Below are 22,664 nucleotides of genomic sequence, written 5' to 3'. Positions count from 1 at the left end.
TTTGTTTTTGTGGGTGACAATCAGCATGAGGGAATCGGTGGATCATGGATGGATTTGCTTTAGGTTGGAGGAATCCGTGGGAATTGTCTGATTAGTTGAGTGGGGTGGGGACATAACAGAAGCACTTTCTTTGGGGTCTCCGGTTGGTCAAGGAGAGCCATCGCGTGCCAACAACTAGCAATGCTTTTCATGCTTACATTTTGGCACCCCAGCAAAGAAAATTGCGTGCGGCCGGCCTCGGTTTTTCTTTAATAGTCACAAAGGGATATATGTATCTTTTTGCCGGCTTTTATTTATCTGAGTCGTGATGTTTTCTCTTATGTACTCCATCCATAAGGAAATATAAAAACATTTAGATAACTATTTTAGTGATCTGGATGCTCTTATATTAGTTTACAGAGGGAGTATAAGTTTTTCTAAAAAAACGGTTCAGATGTATTATAAAGATCAATAGAAGTACAAAGTACCACAAACATAAAAAAACATTGAGGTTCTTGGACCAACGAACAATAACTACCACCGTTAGAATGAACCGTCGACCTGCCGCTGTCACAACTCCCGTACCGGAGCCACTTGACCTTGTCAATGACATCCATCAAGTCATCATGCATGTGCCCCTAAGGACCAGTGCCTTGGAGTCGTTATCCTCGCCGTTGAAACTTTGAATCGATCTAAAGAACCAGACACATAATTTCGCCATCGCGTCGACGAGAAACCCTAAACTCGGCACCTAAGGAGCCGACAGCAATCTACACAGAGCTCTGTCAAAATTGTCCCAACAGAAGAACTAGAGGAGGATCGGAGCCTGGAAGACCAACTCCAAGTTGAAGCGCTGCCATCGGCCCAAGTGCCGCCATTGTGAGGACTAAAATCCCAACTTATCTACTAATCGGAGCCACGATACAAGTATTTCCTTCCCCGCCACTGGCCACCGGAGCTAGTAGCAGAGGGGAGGCAAATCCACCGGCCCATTGCCGAAGATCGGTGAGAGGAAGGCTTTACTCTATTCACCTTGTGAGGGGTGAGATTAGAAGAAGTTTTCAAGGTCAACTTGGTTTCACAAATGCAATATACTTGCATGCAAGAATTTTGGAGAACTCTAGTTAATAATATATTCTAACTTGGGAGTGTATTTAATCAATCACATTGTTGTATAATTTTGGGTTTAGTTTTGCTTAAAAATAAGGTAACTATTCTTTTCCTTTTTCTTGTTTCTTTTTTGGCGGGGTAAGGTAACTCTTCTATATGAGTCAACCGAAGCATTGTGCCGCCCACTTGATGAGGTTTCTGCTGGGGAACGCAGTATTTCAAAAAAAATCCTACGATCACGCAATATCTCTATCTAGGAGATGCATAGCAATGAGAGGGGAGAGTGTGTCTACGTACCCTCGTAGACCGAAAGCGGAAGTGTTGAGTAACGCGGTTGATGTAGTGGAACGTCTTCGCGATCCAACCAATCAAGTACCGAACGCACGGCACCTCCACGATCTGCACACGTTCAGCTCGGTGACGTCCCTCGAACTCTAGATCCAGCTGAAGGCGAGGGAGAGTTTCGTCAGCACGACGACGGTGATGATGAAGTTACCGACGCATGGCTTCGCCTAAGCACTACGACAATATGACCGAGGTCGAAAACTGTGAAGGGGGGCACCGCACATGGATAAAAAAATCAATTTGTGTGTCTATGGGATGCCCCCTCCCCCGTATATAAAGGAGGGGAGGAGGGGGCCGGCCGGCCTCAAGGGGCGCGCCCCAAGGGGGGGGGGTCCTACTCCTACTAGGAGTAGGTTTCCCCCTTTTCTAGTCCAACAAGGAGGGGAATCAAGAGGGGGGAGAAGGAAGGAGGGAGGCGCCGCCCCCACCCCTTGTCTAATTCAGACTGGGGGGCGCGCGCCACCTCCTGGCGGGCCCTCTCTCCTCTAAGGCCCATGGTGGCCCATTAACTTCTCGAGGGGGGGGGGGTCCGGTAACCCTCCCGCACTCCGATTTTATCCGAAACCATCCGGAACACTTTCGGTGTCCGAATAACATGGTCCAATATATCAATCTTTATGTCTCGACCATTTCGAGACTCCTCGTCATGTCCGTGATCTCATCCGCGACTTCGGACAACCTTCGGTACATCAAATCACATAACTCATAATACAAATCGTCATCGAACGTTAAGCGTGCGGACCCTACGGATTCGAGAACTATGTAGACATGACCAAGAGACGTCTCCGGTCAATAACCAATAGCGGAACCTGGATGTTCATATTGGTTCCTACATATTCTATGAAGATCTTTACCGGTCAAACCGCACAACAACATACGTTGTTCCCTTTGTCATCGGTATGTTACTTGCCCGACATTCGATCGTCGGTATCATCATACCTAGTTCAATCTCGTTACCGGCAAGTCTCTTTACTCGTTCCGTAATGCGTCATCCCGCAACTAACTCATTAGTCACATTGCTTGCAAGGCTTATAGTGATGTGCATTACCGGGAGGGCCCAGAGATACCTCTCCGATACACGGAGTGACAAATCCTAATCTCGATCTATGCCAACTCAACAAACACCATCGGAGACACATGTAGAGCATCTTTATAATACCCAGTCACGTTGTGACATTTGATAGCACACAAGGTGTTCCTCTGGTATAAAATTCGGAAGTTGCATAATCTCATAGTCATAGGAACATGTATAACTTATGAAGAAAGCAATAGCAATAAACTAAATGATCATAGTGCCAAGCTAACGGATGGGTCTTGTCCATCACATCATTCTCTAATGATGTGATCCCGTTTATCAAATGACAACACATGTCTATGGCTAGGAAACTTAATCATCTTTGATTAACGAGCTAGTCTAGTAGAGGCATACTAGGGACACTCTGTTTGTCTATATATTCACACATGTACTAAGTTTCCGGTTAATACAATTCTAGCATGAATAATAAACATTTATCATGATATAAGAAAATATAAATAACAACTTTATTATTGCCTCTAGGGTATATTTCTTTCACTTTCATAAAAACAAACTATAAATTTGTGTAAAACATTTCTGCATATAAGATTCTAACATGAGTTGTACATTGTGTAGAGAAATTCTTAGGTAGGACCTCCTCGCGTTTTGATTTTCTCTGCAATATGTTCAAAACATCTAAGGAGTCATGTTACAGATCCAGACTGGTAAAATGCAAATTTTGATTTGTTTTCAAGTTTTACTCATAGTTTTCGTTCGCCGTTTTTTCTCTCTTCATGTGAAATCTGGATTTTAGTAAGTCACTCCTTTTTTGTTTTTTTTTTGATAAAAGTGTCGCAAATGCACTTTTATTTATATAGATAAACTTTTCATGAATTAAACAAACAACTGATAAAAATGTGTCATCCATCCTTTTTCTGTTTATGTTTTTTTTTAAACAGAGGCAAAAGCTGCTTTGCCTCATCTCATTAATAAAAAAGAGGAGAATTGCCCGGTTAATTAATGGAAAACCAGACGAAAGCTGTTACAACACGTCCACATATGACACACAGGGCAACCTCGCAACCAACACAAGAACGCACACATGTTGCCAAGGAGAGAATGCCCTCAAGGTTGCTACCCAGTGCCATCGTCATCACACCTCCACGAGGGCGACTCCGACTCCACCATCGACGACCACCGATGTAGCCCTCACCGCAAGCAAATACCGAGGCCTGCGCCGGCCGATGCCAAACAGTCAACCGCACACGCCGACTACTAGGCAACTCCGACTCTGTAGTGCATTGCAGGACAAAAGCGATGAGCTTGCGCCGAGCCAGTGTCGGAACCAACCACCCGCCTCACGTCATCGTTGCCGCATGGGCCCCTCCTCAGCAGCTCCGACTCTAGAAAGACAAAGTGAAGCACGACAACCCCTCGAACACACCGGATGGGACCGACTATCAAAACTCAGCTGCAAACCAAGTCCGCCCGAAGCCGCCATCGTTGCCACACAAGATCTGCGCCATCACTCAAATCGCCGGTTGGGCACCTGCCGACCATGATGCCGTGCACATCCAGCCCAAAGGAACCACGAAGAAGGATCAAGAGTCTTCAAAGCAACACCCCAAAGGAGGAAACGCCGTAGGGGCGACGTTGTTGCCCAGCCCAACTGGGTCTAGGTTTTCGCCCGAAGAGCTCGATCCAGAGGTAGAAGATGCACATGAACACAATGACGCCTCCAAGCAGAAATGTGACGACCACAGGCACCGCCGGTAGCAGTGCAGACCATCACCTCCACGCAGTCGGCCAACGCCGATAGCACCTCCGCTGACCCGCACACACCTGACGCAGTAGTCGCACCACCACCACGCAAGACCACCTCAAACCTCGAAGCCTGCAAGAAACAGCAAAACTGGCACCCACCTCGCGCTGCACCACCACGCAGCCACAGACCGTCCTTGCAACACCGGAGACGGGGGAGGGCTGCCACACCATCCTGAAACCTGCAGGGGCGAGCTACCGAGCCAATCTGGAATGGAGACTGCAGCCCCAGCCGCACTGCCCGACCACACACGACCACCAGCCAAAGCAACAAGCTGGCATGGCTTCCCACCGCCGTGGAAGAGCCGGATCCGGTCACAACTGCCCACTCCGACGAGCTGCAGCCGTCGGACCACCGAGTGGACCGCCAGAAGCCAGCCCGATGTCGAACGTGAGGAGGACACCCAGATCCGTCGGAGAAGAAGGGGGTCACCACCCACACCCGACTCGCCGGAGAGAAGAGCCGACGGAAACCCACTGAGCCCACGCTACCACGCAATGCAGCCAAGGGGCCCGAGCCTCCCCCGCCGAGAGCCACCACAGCCAGGCGAGGAGCACCGTCCGCCGCCACCATCCGCCGCGGGGTCTTAGCCCAGCGGCATCCTCCTCCGACGGCGGCGAGAAGGGAAGGGGGAGGAAGGAGACCGGCGGCATGGTTCTTGACTTCCGGCCGTGTTGCCAGAGAGGTGACGCGCAGGACAGGACTGTGCGTCTGGAGATGTTTATGTTATTACGCTCTAGTGGCGAGGCAGAATAAGTTCACGCACCTCTTGTCTACTTTTTTTTGAGTTGGACCTTGTGTCTACTTTATTCAGAATTCCAGTACACTTTTCTGTTTTAATGGTGTATCCTAGAAAAAAGATATTGGTAATATTTTATTTACCTGTCTCATGCATGCCTTTTGAATTAATTCCGCGTTACAAATATACCCTTCAATTCCACTCCACACCTATCGGCTGAATTAGAACCTACAATTTTGACTCTGTATTGAGATATGTACTGGACCATGACCTAGCACGAACCAAGACTTTGAGTTGACGTGATCTTGGAAGGAATTGGTACGCAGCAGGTGACTGAACCCAAATTTTGCTTGATCTCTTCGCACCATGCATGTACGCAGCCGGGCATTCCTAATTAGCTAGCAGAGAATGGGCAAGTCGACCAGGTCACCTTCGTTGATTGGATCGTGACAGCTGATTACAATTCATTAACTATGTATACAGTCCATAGACTTCATCCACATGGCATACTTAACTACTATAGTTTAATATATGCACAAGTTGGTGAGTACTATGCTACCTAGTCTATGCATGACATACCACATGACACATGTGGTAAGCAATCCAAACTATTTGAGAGAATTATAGTTCACATGTCATAAGATCATATCTTGTTTCAGACATCTCTCTTGGACCGGTGTTGAATTCTTTGGAATATCCCGGTTTCATATGGCAGCAAGACCACATCAAAAAGCAACGAAGAATTTGTTCAACATTCGGGAAAAAATAAACATGAAGAAACAGAAAGGTTCGAGAATGTTGACTCTAGACTAAAGTCAACCAGGACCAACATTAATTTAAAACGGCCTCATCAGGAAGAAAGATGTCGATCTCTTCCGGCACAAACCACATGTACACACTCGTTTGCTCGCACGTGTGAAATCAAGGAGAGCTGCAAAGTCTGTGATTAGTATACTATACTTTCGAGGTCGTTGTTAGGATCCCTTTTTGGTTATTTGTATCCAAGGTAATGTGATGCATGCATGCATGGGCAAGGGATCGATGCATCGAATCTCCAGGTGGCCACGTTTATCCTACACGTTTAGCACGTGTTGTAGCACATCTGCGTAAAGCATGCACGGATGACACACCTGGAAAATACCTAGAAAATGCAACAACTGATCGAGCTCACCGGCCAGAAGATAGGATTCGATCAGCATTGGCACGATAGACAATAGAGGATCAGTTAGGTGGAACAGATTTGTCCCGCAATTAATTAATGGCCAGCCCCAAGGAAGGGTTCTCGTTAGGCTACAAATGATACCGTGCAAATCTGTTCAGTTATTTGTTTTTTTGATAATCATAACCAGCGAACATTTGCTGAAACAGATGGCAATCGTGAATTTTTTTTATGGCAAGTTTGGGTTTCACGAGCATGGCAAGTTTATTTCACGAGAACGGCAATTTTCTGGCGAATACAAAACTGCATTGGAGTTGCCATGCTCACTAACACAATTTTCATGCCATACGCGCTGACTAAAGTTGGGTGGGTTGATTTTACCATAAGGAACCTACTCATTTGAACAGTTTAGGTCATGTGTGGTATACAGTTGATTTGGCAGACTTGTAACTCGAACATCTAGTCTCCGAGGGGCATCAACGCACCTGCTCAAACCATGTGCCACATGGCACAGCTCCTTGGAGCACAGTGTCACATGGCATGAAGAGGGAAAACCAACGGCACACTATTGTGATTTGTGAAATGTTGAATATATAATTTTACCTGATGTAGGTAAGGACATATTGTACAAACATACATTGAGTTGATTTTCTAAGTTATGTCCACGGTATGAATGTTGCAGCTATGCTTTATCTGTTTAAGTTTCGAATTTTACATGAACATATACTTGTATTCATCCTTTACGTGAAAAAAATTGCATGAAAATATGCAGTAAGAAACTTTGATTTTCTGAACTTAAGACATCTTAACCCTCTAGCTTCGTACGATAAAAAATTATGGGGTATAAGTTAAGAAATGCAAATTAAATCATGAACGTATAGGATGGATATACAAGCATGAGCATGTAAAAAATTGAAATGGTATATGACCCATACAAAAAGTAACGAAGTGACCAAGGAACAGTTAGGTCATACTAGTCATGTTTAAGTTTCAAATTTTACATGAACATATTGTATTCATCCTGTACGTGCAAGATTTGTTAAATATTTTTGACAACTTAAAATGCTTTATCGTTGAGAAATCCCTGTAGTTGACATGGTCCCAACCTCATCTGCAAATCCCCCCCCCCCCCCCCCCCCACACACACACAAACGAATAGATTAGTTAGCCCTTGGAAAGGCTTTAACTACTCGCTAGTCAACTTGAGAGGGGGCAGAGCGGTTGAGCCCACCATCAAGGGATATATAGTTCAGCTACAATACTTTGTTTGTTATAGAGGAATGGTTTGGAGCATCTGCAATGGTACATCGATCAGGGCCTGGAGGGACCCTTGGATTCCATATGGCCTTTCTTTTTGGCCAATCACCTCGAATTAGCTACTCAACTCGAGAGGGGGTTGTGGCACTCTTAGGGGACAATGTCAATTCAGCTTTACAAATAGATTCCTTTTTCTAGAAAGTAGTAGTATCTATAAGGGCATCTTGAACGCGGACCCTCAAACTGCTCACTATCGTTCGAACCAAGATGCCCAGACACAATTTGTCATCAAAAGTGCAATCTTGCATCGGTCTGCCAATGTGCCAAACCTTAAGGAAAACTGCCGGGGGGGGGGGGGGGGGCGTGGTGTGTGCAGGAGTCCGGACCGCCGCCACTTAAGACTCCGACACCCGTGGCCTACTCAAATCCTCCTAGCGGTCCACTTTTCTTCCACTCACCCCCAACTCCCCTTGCTTTCATTCTCACCCTTCTCGTCCACTACCGCCGATGTACCTCTCTAGCGCAGACCCTCAAACCGCTCACAACCGTTCGAACGAGGCTGCTCAGATGCATATTGCCATCAAACACAGTCCAACATCGGTCCGCCAACGTGGGAAGCTGTTCGTCTTCCGCAAACCGAGGGGGGAGGAGGCTCTGCAGGGTTCCGAACCGCCAGCATGTACAACTCCGACACCCTCGACCCACTCAAATCGTCCTCCCGGTCCACTTTTCTTCCACTCACCCCCAGCTCCCCCTTGCTTTCATTCTCACCCTCCTCGTCCACTACCACCGTTGTACCTCTTTGGTCGCTGGCCATGCATCCTCAGACATCCGCAGCCCCCACCCATGCGTCTGCCTGCCTTGGACTACGCCACCGTCCACCCACCCTTCACAGCGAGGTACCATCCGCCTCCTTGCTGATGTCGTCCATGGCAGACACCATGCCCGACAGATGTTCGGTCAAATGTCATTCTGTATTTTTGTTGAACTTCTTGTTGTTTTCTAGAGTAAGCATGATGGCGTGGTATTCGGTGATCAAGAATGAGTTGTTGTGTGAAAGCGCGGTTGACTAGCTCCATGGTGGGTGGCACGTTAATTACATTCCGAGCCAAAGCTAGCCTTTCTTTTCTTTCTTTTCCAATTCGAGAGTCACGCATGCAACGTAGTAAAAGTAAGTCATGTACGTACCCATGGTGGTTTCCTAGCTCGCGTTAGTCAAAACAAGGTAACCAGTTGGGTCAGCATGGATCCACTCACTGGATTATGAAATGGAGTGGATCAACTAATTAAGCACGTGATGGTAAAAAGTATGCGTCTAGTCAAACAAACCCACTCGAGTAGTACTTTGCTATGGCTGATTCGCAATAGTATGCACAAACCAGAGTACTCAAAAATCTCGTGCGAGATATAGAAACTGGAGAGAATTCCTTATTTGACCCTTTTTTAAAATTTGCTTCCTTATTTAATTCAAAATAAAATTTTCTACCCTATTTGACATCTAAATTAAATTTTGTTCTTTATATGACATTTCCGTCCATTTTAAAAACTAACTGTGTTAAATGTGAGGTGAAAAGACCGTTTTGCCCCTAAGTGCAAAGCCAGCCACAAACAAGCACACGGATAGCTTGATTGATTCTTGTACGCGCTTGACAAATTTTCTAATAGTGGTACACGTGCGTACAGGTGAATGCCTTGGCTAGCTTCAACTGGATCGATTAGATCGATTGTTTTTTGATAGAATCGCACGGCTTTATGCCTGCCTCTCAGTCCGGGCGAGCATCTGTTCTCCGGCCGCTTGGTTGGCTGCCGTCGCTCCCAGCTACCGGGCCGTCTGCGTGCTGTACCGTTGCTCGTGGCTAGCACCATGCGTTCTCGTCGTCCTCGCTTGCCTGTCTAGTGCGTGCTGTATGGCTGCCAGTATGCGTCATGTACTACTACAATATTTATTTTCAGGATTTATTATGCGCATCGTACTAGTACTCCTAAGACCAGTTAGTTAGAAGAATTAGTAGTATGTGTAATACTCCCTCTGTAAAATAATATAAGAGCGTTTAAATCATCATTTTAGTGAGCTAAACCCTCTTATATTATTTTATGGAGGGAGTACTTTGGAACGTGCGTTCAGCCTCGAAGCCGTCGAGGCTGTATATGTCGACATTGTGGTATGTCCATGGCCTCACTCGCGAGCTCGGACGTCACTGCGCTATATGACTACCGCTAGCCCATCTTTAATTGTGACTGCCATGGATCGCATGTGATGCCGGTGCCGTGCACGTGGAGCCATGTCTGCATGGAGGCTCAAGGAACCTGCCTCGGTGCCGTGGGCCGTCCACTTCACAGGTGCACTCGCACGTGATGAAGTAATTAAAATATGGTATATGACATTGTACTTATTCTCAAAAAAGTTACTATACTGATCATAGATATGCTAGCTAAAGTTCTATGAATGTTTTGTACGTACACACACATATTAGTTTATCTAAGGAACAAAATATTGGAGCATACATATGCATGCACAACATCCATTGAACATCCCTAAAACATGGGTGAACTCATTATTTTTTTTACACAATGCACTATGGGCAAAATGGTATTTTCACCTCACACTTGACACTGTTAGTGTCTAAAATGGACGGAAGTGTCGTATAAGGAACACAATTTACTTTAAGTGTCAAATAGGGAAGAAAATTTATTTTGGGTTAAATAGGGAAGCAAATTTTAAAAAAAGGCCAAATAAGGAATTCTCTCTAGAAACTGTGCGAGGGCAAAGATAGTGCGGACGGTGGACACTGGACAGGAACCTTGGAGAAGAGGCCTTTTACGGTGCATCATTACGGTGGAAATTGCGGATCCAAGCTTTGCATGCCGTGGGCGTATGCATCAACGGGCAGGATCGACCCATCAAGACGAAGGTGACGGTCACGCCGCCGTAGGCAGCAAGGAGAACGCCGGAGATGGATGGAAGCCGATTCATGCAGGCGTGCGTTCACACGGCCGCCGGTGTTGAACCTCCAGGCAGATTCATGTATCCAACACACATCGTTTTCGCCGCCGCCGGCGGCGCTCGCCTAGGTCAGTCGCCGGTGTAATTTTATATTAACCGCGAATTAGTTAATCTGTTTGCATTCGTCTCTGCTCGGCTTTACGCAGCTATTTTCTGTGCGTGTCTATGTTGCCAACCCGGCCACGGAAATCTACTCTATTCCTTGGATGGCTGCCAGTTAAATTATACTACAGAGCAACATACGTACGCGATCGCGACCCGATCATCTGATGCGTATATACTTTAACAGATAATGATGTGTACTGGCCGTCGGCCGTTTGCTTCGCAAATAACTAAAGAAGACCACTACCAGCATGCGGAGGTAATCATACTCTCTCGATCAGTACGGCTCTGCTCTAAAGGCTAGCCGGATAGCCTCCTAAGATTTCCCTAATTAAGCCCCGGCCTCGTCCTGTACCTCCATTTGTGAGCACGAGAAGCTTGTGATTATCATGACACGGCGCCCCAGCTTTTCACGCACATGCTGCTAGGAGAGCAACTAGTGCTCCTATAGTTTCCGCACAGCTTAATTATCACAATCTGTGGAGATTACTTTATGCTCCATGCATGTCTTGCATATCACATGCCGTTGGACTATTCAAGAGCAGGTCTCTCGCAAGGATTAATTGGTCGAATCCAATGTTGTCATGATGCACGCCAAGTCTCTCCGTAGCAGTATGCTTTTCTCTGCCAGAATTCAGAATTGTACAATTCCAACCACCAATACAACCATGAGACATGCATTGAGACGACCAGAATGTAACGGGCGAAACAGGTAAGAAGCATTTGAAGATTGCTTCGACTTTTCTTAACGTTGGTTGGCTAGCTAGCTAGGCACCTTCAGTTCCTGGACGGTGGATTTTTCGTGCTGACTTTTTCATACGTACGTACACTTTGGGTCAGTTTCAACGGTACGTACGCTGCTAGTAGAGTAGTAGTATCGAGCTGGTGACCCTTTGATAGCTACTAGATGACCAGTTGCGCCCATGGCGCAAAAAGCGAGATCAAGCCCATGCACCTGTGACTGATTTAGAACCAACTTCATGGATACTTATATCCCATTAATTACAATATACTCCCTCCGTCCCAAAATTCTTGTCTTAAATTTGTCTAAATACGGATGTATCTAATTACGTTTTAGTGTTAGATACATCCGTATCTAGACGAATCTAACGCAAGAATTTTGGGACGGAGAGAGTAGATGATACCATGATAGACTAAAAGGAAGTAATAAGATCGCTTGATAATAGCATACATTGGTTTACCCGTTGTGCCGATGGTGCAAAGGGCGAGAGGGAACCAAGCAAGAGTGTTTAGAGGATATTTAGATACGATGTTCAAACATAGTGTTATATATTCCATTGCATGGTACCAAGATGGCTGAAAACAAAGTCATGAGACCAATTCATGATAGAAAGCAAGCTGGATTACATAGCTCCATCTGCATTTGTATTTCCACACCAATTTAAAAAGATGTTTCATCTACTTTATATTATGAAGTACTGGAGCTGAAAGGATAAGGTGACGCAGAGCACATTATATGGTCGAGAAAAGTAGTGCATGACCTAGGTCTTGAACCTGAGCTATATTATGAGATGATGGCAGTGGTTGCTCATGACGCTATCAAAGGGAGTGCACGATGATATGAGTTCTCCCGCCAATTCCTTAAAGGCAAATGCATATGACACTCCTTTCATATTTGCGATGTCAAAGAACTGAGTCCAGCTTCTTGTGATTGTATGATAAGCCGAGCAATGACGATGGCAGGTCTGTTTCCAGCTTTGATCAGCAAATTAGTATGCTCTCCATGCATGTGCCCCTTGAGATATTCTTGTGTGAAGTGAGTGGAAAAGTACTGCAATAGATATTAAGCATGGTTAAGATGCAGCTATGAAGATTCATAAAAAGGAGAAAGGACGGGAACAGAATACCATTTGTTGACCACTTGTTGCGAACATCTTGTTCATGGTACAGACATAGTAGGAAGAGAAATTTTGTTTCCGTCTAGTATTAAGCTGTTCAGAGTGTCAACATGCTGTTTGTATAGTGTTACCTCATTCCCAAACAAGAAAATAGTAGCTCAGCTCATCTATGTACCCATGAATGCGGACATCTATTTAATTTGAAGGCTAATTTAATTATCATGCCTAAATGTGGTATAAATGGGGCGACACCGTTAGCTTCTTACCACGGATAATACATTTTCCATCATCCAGAGTGATCCTCATGCGTGCATATTCAGTTACTGGGCAATATGATGCCAAATCTACAGAGAAAAAAAATGGCTATTACTTCATACCTCCTACACATCCAGAGTGATCCTCCTGTGTGCATATTCAGTTACTGTGTCACAAAATAACATGATGCCAAATGATAAGCATGTATGAGGAAAATTAAAATGTTCAATAAAGATTTCTCTAAAGGGCATATGATGCAAACTTTGAGAACAACAGGACTTCCAAGTTCCAACTCGCTGGAACTGTAGTCGCACACATGAACATACTATGCTTCAAGTACCAGAAAGACAGTAGAACACATGGAAACAAACATGTGGATACCAATCGCTTATTCAGGCACAGAGTAAGAAGCCTATACGCAATAATGAACGGTGGTCTGATTAAAGAAGATCAGGTGTTGGGGAAAATATACCTTGTCGTCGCTGAAATTTCACTTGGAGGCATCTATGGCGACTTGATGTGGCATGCATGAAATCTTCTTTGGTAATAGGCAAGTAAAAGTCACATTTTAGTTTTGAAGCAAGCAGACAAAGTCTGTGAATATATACTATAGTCCATGCAAAGCAGACAAGATCCACGTATTAGCAATTTATTAAAACAGGAAAAAAAATCAGCATATACATTTCCACGCATTAACATCTAACCAACTAAAAACCAGAGAGAGGAAATCGAAAACTTCTATTTTTAGGCCTGACAACATTGTCACCAAAGACTGGGAAGCATGGATTGCATGCGCCAATTAAAATTTACCAGGCAAAAAATAAGACATATCATTTTCCATCAACACTTATATACCAGTTAAAAAGCATGATCCATTATGGTCTTAGTAGTAAACAACTCGGATAGAAGCATAGGCTAATGTGAGTCAGTTACACATGCCGCAAAAGCATCCTAAAGACGGATGTTTTTCACACAAGCTACATTAGTAGAGAAACTATTGCTCAGCTTTGTAAACCGTAACCAGAAAAAGGAAAGAGAAGCCTATGAAAAATTGCACAGGAGCACATATTAACAGAAGGAATATCCGACTAAAATATAAAATCCTATAACTTAGTCCTAGAATCCTTTCGTACAAGGAGTGAAGAAATGTTTGTAGTCTCAAGAGCCTCGTCGGTGCGAAATCTTTCAACTATTTTGTTACCCGTGTCAATATCCCTCAGTTCCAGCGGCTGCAATCAAGAGTCAAGAATAAATCAGATTGGTAATTAAACAAATGACAAATTTAAGCTCCAGTTAAGTCAAGCATATATAAAAAAACATGCCCCTGAACTTAATTTTCGTCATTTGGGGGATGTATAGCATGGAACTGCAGATATGCCAATGGGGAGTTCTAATTCAGAGCACCTCTAAATAAAGTGTGCGGTAAGAAATGATAGCAGTATTTATACTCAGGGTCGCCGGAGACATGCATCGAAGGAAATATGTGCATTGTACCACCATATTTCTTGGCTGACTCAACCAAGTCACATACTTTCTCCTGCTACCGACGTCTGTGTTACTACAAGGGGAAGAAAAAAGTTCAAGTATTACCACTCCACTTTCAGTATATATACGGTGCCAACAACTTGGCATAGAACCTAATGTTTTTCTGTGAGTTCATGGATCGGCCATTGGGAGAATATTACAGGGTGGAGGCATAAGGAGAATAATCAAATAGCAAGACTGTACAAGAAAATAAGCTGCAACTTGCAACTCATGAAATTCTGTTTAAATTTATAGGTCATATTACATGCATAGGAAGCACAGGTAAATACAGAAGTTCAGCTTCAAGCCACTCATCAAATATGGGGGACCTCCCTTGCTATGCCCAGACCAACAAAAATTGAACTGTTGATACAACCGGACTGACAAAATGAACTATTGAAAGGGAAACCTACTTTTTTTTTTGCAGAACATTTTCAATTTGACAATGCAAAAAGTAGTAAACACCACAAGATGTGATTTTTTTTCCCATTCCTCAATCGAGAGTAACGATCAACAACCAGCTCATGTTGCAAATATATTTCAATTGAACAAAGCAGGCTACATCCAGCAATAACTTGACCAAAGTTTCTACTTGTGACCTTTTAGTGTTTGTTTATGCCATGAACAATAAGGAGTTGAAATTAATATATCCCGAACCAATATTTCAAAATTTGTAGAGGCCAAGTAATTCATTAATCTAATGTTTCCTGGTGAGACACACCATTCACCCATAGCAGGTTAGGCAAGCAAGCTTAACAAACCTACTGCAATGGCCGCTGCTGCACCACGAGCGTCGGGGAAGACGTCCAGGGAAGAAGGCGGCGGCGCGAGAGGCCGTGGGGCCGGAGGGTCGAGGAGCAGAGGAGGCTGGAGATTCTGAACGACGCGGACTCGAATGGGGCTCGAGGAAGGGAAGGATTGCTCCTTTGTGCGCTAGGTTTTCGGGACGCATTAGTGCCTTTCGTGCTGGACAAAATAACTTGCAAATCAAAATCTGTATAACTTTACTCCTGAGCCTGGCCAACATTAATTAGCATGGCCCCTTTTGCTCATATTTGTACATTTAGTCGGCAAACCTTTCCGAAATTGTATCTGAAAGAAACTGCTACTATCTTTTGCTTGTTCTCGCAAAGAATTAAATCCATAGTATGCCAAGAAGCTATGGAAAATTTGCAATTGCTTCAAAGAATATAATACATTGCAGAAATAAAATACTCTATCAGAGAGTTGGCAGGCGAGGTAGTGGGGACAGAGCAAGAACTAACTTTGAGAGGAGATGGGCAGACTCTTGCGTCATGCCCTGGCTGACCCCTACGCTTACGCCATGCCTCATGTATCCATTCCTCATTCCTCTGTGCTGTGATAGAAATTCAGAATGGCAAAAATAAAAGTATTCTTAGATTGCAGCCTTCATTTCTTATCCTTTAGTAGGCACATTTGATTATGAAGGAAGAAGATGGGAAATATGCATATAGCAAGGAATAGTAAAAAGATGTTCTTTCAAACTTGCATGGCTATTTGTTTTTTCTGTAAACATGCCAATCTACTGCCATCTCGCTGGCCTTAATTTCTTACCTTTTCATAGATGCAAATTTGATTTTGAGCAAGTAGAGAAGCAATATACGATAGCATACATCAAGAAATAGTAGATGAATGTTCTTTTCAGCCTTAATTCTTTTCAGCATATATACGACCATCGTTTTTTCCTGTAAATACACTGGTGTACTACCATCTCATTGCAAATTATGTATTGTGCAAAGGAAAAATCATTTTACTTTTCAGCATATATATACGATCATACGGTAGTCACACATATAAGCAGCACCACGAAAACAGACACACAAACACGACACCAGGAAAAACCAGGAATACAAAAGAATTAACACGATAATAAGCAGTAAACAATATAGGGTAGAAAAGTGCAGCGCTTAGGGAAGAAGGACAAGGACAAACCTAAAAAACTATCAAAGGGATGAAACAGTAATCTGAGAGGGTGAGGCGGCATGGTGCAGATTTGGTTTTCTGAAATAAAGCATTGGCAATTGACAAAAAAAATCGTCACACAAGGCCAGATATATGAATGACCAACATATTAAAATCTCCTTAAAGCTTGCAAGCCAGTAGTACTATAGGTAGGAAGGAACGATGTATTCCCCGTCACATTGAGGGAGGAAAGGGGAAACACATGGTCTGTGAGGAGATTAGGAGAACGAACAACTACAAGGACCAACGGATCTGACATGTACCTCAACCAGCTTGCCGGCGGCGCCGCCTCCATGACGAACCACGACGGCCTCCTCCATCTCCCCTGCTCCTTGCAACCCGTTGCTTCTTGTCCTCGGCACCTATCTCCCCTGCTCCTTGCAACAATGGCGACATGGGAGAGAGAGAGGAGGAGGAGAGGTGGCAGCGCAAAGATCTGCGCCCGATCCAGAATCACGGCACGCGGCGCGTGATGCCGGCGACCTGCACCGGATCCGGCTGGGCCGAGAAGTGCCGCAGCCGCTGCTGTACCTCGAGCGCCGGGGAGAGAAGGCAAGGGAGAGGAGATATTTTCACGGGTGGCCGCTGGGTGCAAACGAGGACGGTAAAAAAAACACCCTGCCAACCCACGATCGATTCGCCCTGCTTTTCACCCGGACACGGACAGAAGCACGCACACACCGGCCGCTGCGAGGCTGGCCCATGTGTCAGTCGCTCTAGTCCGGTTACTCGGAGTACAGAAAAACGAGCGACCGGATGTTTACCATCACGATGAAAGGTACGATGTCGCTGGCCAGCGAGGCAAATCGAGTGTTTAGGATGATTTGAAACGCGGATGGCGCTAGAATAGCGGGTTGGGTAGCTGGGTTTAGGAAGAGTATACAATAGCCTCTTCCACTGGACATGAATAGAAGATTTGAAACGGCTTTCTCATGGATTTGGCGACCTGCATGCGGATGGAGGTCAAGCTAAGCTGATTTGGGAAGTCAACGGCGTTGACCTAACGCAGCCAAAATCTGAAACACGAAAGGCAGCAGGAGATGCGGTTGACCTATCCCCGCGTCGTGAGAGATAGGGGATACAGGGGGAGGACTCAATGGGATCGGCTGCGGTCCCTCAGCCGGCGCGGGTGGTGGAGTGGGCCGTGGCCATTGTCGTCGATGGTGGAGTGGAGGTAGGCTCCACTTCTTACGTTCCGGTGGCCGGCCGGCGACTTGTCGGCTACGTTCTTTTGCAAACTTTTCCCGGTGAGATTCATGAATGCAAGTGATAAACGAGTCATTTGCTCCTGGTGGCCTCTTTGCTAGCTAGCTACTCCTCACGTGAGTTGGAGCAAATAGAACGGTTCCTTTGTCTGAGCTATCTAGATTACTAGTCGGTCAATTATCTGTCCACTAGGCCATTAGTAGATGACAAGACTGAGGCCTAACCATCAAGCACGTGCTCACGTAAAAGTATTCACTAGTATTTCGCAACCACTGTGGCTAGGCAGAATGGCTATACATCGCTCATTCGTGTGGTCCATGGATGGACGAGCACACGAAGAACCACGCCGTCAACGAATCTGATCCGTGTCCGAGATCCAGACGAAGACTTGTTAGCTTCTTTGGGACCGATGATGTGGATAGAGCAGACTGAGGGTCAAGCCATAAAAGCATCTACAGCCAGATTTTGCAAATCTGATCACTCAAACACTCACGGACTCGCCCGAACAGTGATCAGTCACGCCTCAAATTAGCCACTTTGCATCCGCCTTTCTCATATTTCATCCTCTAAATCCATGCAAAGCATGCAAAAAGAAATCATACGTACTACATCTACGTACTACCCTAACTACTATTCATTGTCAAAGATGTCCACGGCGATGGTGCCGGGTGCCGGCTGGCCGAGCGGGTAGGAGTGCTCCGGCTCATCCTCCTCCTGCTTGACCTGTTCTGCCTCCATCTCCTGCCGGTGATACCGTCTGGCCTCTACAACCGACTCTGACCGAAGGGAATCGAGGATGACCGGCTGCTCCGCCTGCAGATCCCTGTCGCCTGCGTCCCCAACATCCTCCTCCTCCGGCTCATCCTCATCCTCCTCCTGCTCAAAGTCCTCCTCCTCCACCTCCTTCTCCTCCTCCTCCGGATTCACTGCACCCGGAGGTAGCCCCGCGGCGATTCGGGCTTCGCGCCTAGCCCGGATCTGCTCAAGGAGCTCGAGTCGGCGCTCCAAAGTCAGAAATGGCTCACTCCTCACCCGGCGGCATGGGGGCATGGCTACTAGGCAGATGGGTAGAGTGGAAAGTGACGGCGACGGCGGACAGGAGGAGAAAAATGTGGATGGATGGTAGGGTTTCGGTGCCACCGGTCGGACTTAAATAGCCGGGCTAGGCACTACGCGGCCCGCCAAAGCTGCGCCATGCGGCGCCACCGGTCCAATGGAGTAGATGAGCTTCGGACCGCCGGGTTTTTGGGTGTTTGAGGCCCTGACAGCCCCGGACGCCTCCCATATTTGTGCTGGATATGAGGGGTGCCGGTCAGCCCGGACGTTTGAGGCCCGTTTGAGGCGTCCGTCTGGGTCAAAAAAACGTGACAGGTCAGCGACCGGGCAACTCGCCCGGATGTTTGAAGAGGGTTTGAGGCGCCCGGATGTAAATGCTCTAAAAGAGCGGAATTCATAAATTTTGAATGTTTGGATTTTAAGCATGGAAATCCGAACACTTTTCATGGCAACTTTAGTTAGGGTGGATAGGAGTTACCAAGAAAGAAGGAAGACACAACACATTGCCCGCACGCGTCGGCTGTGGATATTATTTTTTCTAGTCGGCACTTGGTTAATCTAGGAGAGCGATAGGCGCCGGCGCGCCGGCCCAAATTTTGGCCGGTCGTAGCCCAGGCGTTGGATGTGTCCACGCATGGCCGTTAGATCTGGGCTCCTCCTCTAGTGTTCTCTCCCAAAAACAAATCTAACGACGCCTGCGAAGAACAGGAGCAGCGGCGCCACTGGCATTCTCATGGATGAGTGAACGACCAACCTCGAAGCACCGCCACTTCGCCGCCGGTTACCACCGGTTCGTCGCCGGTCGCCGCTCTCGCCTGTGGTCGGTGCCTACCAAGCGTTTCTCGCCGGCTTCACGCATGCAACACAGGAGCGCTTGCAGGTTGCAGTAAGAAAATGCCATGGGTCGCAGCTCCGGTTAGCGACGGGGTGCAGCTCCGGTGGTGGCGGTCGCCGGTCGCAGCGCTCCATGGATGAGTTCGCGGTGTACCTTCCTTAGTTTCTGGTTGCGGCAAAACCGCCTGCCAGTTGTAGCAAACACGAACAACGGTTGCAGCAAAAAAGCAGCTCCTATCATTGCCGCTCGCCATTGCCAGCTCGCCGTTCTCTCGTCGAAGCTTTTTCAGAAGCGGGTTGAAGATTTCTCATAGTGGATTGCATCTTTACTCCGATTTCCATCGCCGGTCGCCACCAAAAAGAATGGTGGTAACAAATTATATCGCCGGTCATAGTAAAAAATGACCGCGGTTGCAGCAAAAAATGTGGTTACGCTGTCGCATGTTTAGCATCACCATTAATGATGTAGCAATTCTCGATGATGGTAGTAGCAAACATTTATGACAGGTGCAACAAAAACATGTCTCGCCGTAGAACCAATGCAGCTCACGTGCTACAGGCTGCAACTTCCCTTGTTGCAGGCTGTAGCAAATTGCAATGATAGTTGTAGCACTTTCACAATACAGGGAGAGGAGAGGGAGGGGTCAAGTTCGAGAACGCCCCTCATGGCAGCACCTGGGGGAGGGTGTAGCAGCATCTATGGGGGATTGTAGCAAAACATGATGATGGTTGTTGCAGTTTCAGAGGTGGAGAGGGAGGAGATCAGGAGAGGGACGGCCAAGCTGGAGAACGCCCCTCCTAGTAGCACTTGGGGTAGGCATGGAGTTGTGCTCTAGCTGGGGAAGAAAAGGGGGAGGGACGAGTGCAGGAGAGAGCTACATAGAAGAGATAAGAGACAAATGCGCCATACAGTGTGTGGGCCAGAAAAACGTATGAGTACGCGAGTGTGCTGTCTTTCTGGTCTTAGGATCCAGTTGGACCGCGTGGCCCGCGTGCGTCCGGCACAACGGTTCGGCCGGCGCGCTGGGTGGAAACGTTTCCCGTTAATCTATGGGTATAACCCCCTGTTGGGGAACGTTGCAGAAAACAAAAAAATTCCTACGGTTTCACCAAGATCCATCTATGAGTTCATCTAGCAACGAGTGATCGGATTGCATCTACATACCTTTGTAGATCACGCGCGGAAGCGTTCAAAGAACGGGGATGAGGAAGACGTACTCGACCGTGATCCAAATCACCGGAGATCCTAGCGCCGAACGGACGGCACCTCCGTGTTCAACACACGTACGGTTAGCGTAACGTCTCCTCCTTCTTGATCCAGCAAGGGGGAAGGAGAGGTTGAGGAAGATGGCTCCAGCAGCAGCACAACGGCGTGGTGGTGATGGAGCTGCAGTACTCCACCAGGGCTTCGCCAAGCTCTATGAAGGAGGAGGAGGTGTTGGAGAGGGAGAGGGAGGCACCAAAGGCAAAGGTCAGAGGTCCTCCATCCCCCCCACTATATCACTACACCACGGTAGAGTTTAGGTGACACACTTCTGTGGGCAAAGATCAACTAATCTTCACAAAGCATCTGTCACCATAGCTTTTAACTTTTCTCTTCATATCAAGTGTTGGCAAAGGTATATCACTTTTGACACATTAAAGGTCGGCAACCACAAAGCGACAACTTGTCAGTCAGTAATTGCTTAATGACGTGCTATGTGTCGGCGTATGTGTTGGCCATAACGGATTTTTAGTCGAGGTAGCTACCTATTTACCGACCTAAATTGTGTCGGTGTATGTGGGGTATATGCGCTCGGATTAAGTGTCGGCGTAGGTGTACACGTGTCAATCGTGGGAAGGTTAGAAACTTGACGCGAGATTTCGGCGCGCGAGCGAAATTTCGCCTGTTATTGCAAAATATCCCCGAGTGCAAAATACCCCTCCCCCGTGCAAAATACCCCAAATCGAAGCCAACCCTAACCCGTGCCTCCTGCCGCCGACGTCGCGCTCGATCCAATCCTCTGCCGCCATCGCCGCCGGCCTCGCGCTCCACCCAGTTCTCAATCCGCCATCAGCAGCTCGCACTCCCCCGCCGCCGACCTCGGGCTCCACCCGTCCTCAATCCGCCGTACTCAATCCCCCGAGATCTAGCCCTAGATCGAGCCGCCGCCCTCGTGCTGCACATCCAGCCTCGGTCCGCGCACAGCCCCCTTCCCCCCGACGTCTAGCCGCCGTCCCCGCCAGTCCCCGTCCTGTGGCTGCCGGGGATCCATCTCCGGGCTCCTGCTGCTGTCGTACTTGCTGCTGCGGGGCTCCATATTCGGGCTCCTGCTGCCGCCGGAGCTCCATCTCCGGGCTCCCGCTGCTGCCGGCCCTGCTGCTGTTCGACTTCTGCCCCGTGCTGCCGGGCTCCATCTCCGGGCTCATTCCACTACTGCCCGGACCTGCTCCTGCCGTACCTGCTACTATCGGGCTCCATCTCCGGACTCCGCTGCCGTAGCTCCGCTTCCGTGCCCTGAGTAAGAATCAACTCCTACTGAGATTATCTTCTCTGTACTTGAATTGTATGGAGTTGCTTGTTACAATAGACAACCGGACAAGAATGTGTATTTGTTGCTTGAATAGTTATTGTTTTGTATTTCCATTGCTTGATTAATGATTGTCGCTTCACTGATGCAAAGCTAACACTACCACACTGGCCAAATTCAGATACTTGGCAAATTTGATATCAAGGGTGCATCATGGACAAAACGTGGTTGTCTAAGCCTAGGTACATCAAGTTTATTTTTTTGCGAACTAATAAGCAGTATAATTATGTCATGAACTGTTCTAATATGTAAAAAAAATTCCATGTAGGCACACAAATGAGTATGTACAGGGGGTAGACAAGTTTATAGAGTTTGCTTTTATTAATTCAACAAATGGAAACAAAATCTTATGTCCTTGCAAGATATGTTTGAACTCTAAATGGAAAACAGCAACTAAAGTACATGAACATTTGATATGTGATGGTTTCATGGAGGGGTATCATACATGGTTGTTTCATGGAGAATCTAGCCACTCTTGCCCTAATATTGAGGAGGTAGAAGTAGACAGTTCACTGGAAGATAATGAATTAGATGATTTCTTGCGAGACATAGCTTGTGGATTAGATGATGGGGGGTGTTGGAAGAGAACAATGAGGACAATAACAACCCTGGGACACATGTTGATGCTGATACCAAGGCTTATTTGAAGATGGTTGATGATGACAACAAAGAACTATACCCTGGGTGTAAAAACTTTTCGAAATTGCGTTTTATTGTAAAATTGCTCCACATTAAACTTCTTGGGCGATGGAGTGACAGAAGTTTTGACATGGTGCTTGAGTTACTTAGTGATGCATTCCCCAAAGGTTCAGTACTTCCCAAAAATTTCAATGAAGCTAAGAAAA

General features: G+C 46.6%; 1 long non-coding RNA gene across 5 annotated transcripts; it reads right to left on the bottom strand.

The window, feature by feature from the left end:
* Positions 1-12,741: 12,741 nt before the first annotated feature.
* Positions 12,742-17,036, bottom strand: LOC125520798 (uncharacterized). Of its 5 annotated transcripts, XR_015611305.1 has the most exons (6): positions 16,417-17,036; positions 16,124-16,192; positions 15,436-15,527; positions 14,932-15,136; positions 14,095-14,204; positions 12,742-13,875 (listed from the first exon to the last, which is right to left on the bottom strand). It is a non-coding gene; the product is annotated as an uncharacterized LOC125520798 (long non-coding RNA). The 5 variants fall into 5 exon arrangements; XR_015611304.1 differs by having other exon boundaries at positions 14,932-15,527; positions 16,417-17,026; XR_007288850.2 differs by lacking the exon at positions 14,095-14,204 and having other exon boundaries at positions 14,932-15,527; positions 16,417-17,024.
* Positions 17,037-22,664: the final 5,628 nt, after the last annotated feature.

The sequence above is a fragment of the Triticum urartu genome, chromosome 7A, assembly GCF_056163025.1.
Source record: "Triticum urartu cultivar PI428250 chromosome 7A, HENAU_Tu73, whole genome shotgun sequence".
NCBI classification, from domain to species: domain Eukaryota; kingdom Viridiplantae; phylum Streptophyta; class Magnoliopsida; order Poales; family Poaceae; genus Triticum; species Triticum urartu.
Note: the sequence above shows the minus strand (reverse complement) of the source record. Positions and strands in the feature narration are given on the sequence as shown.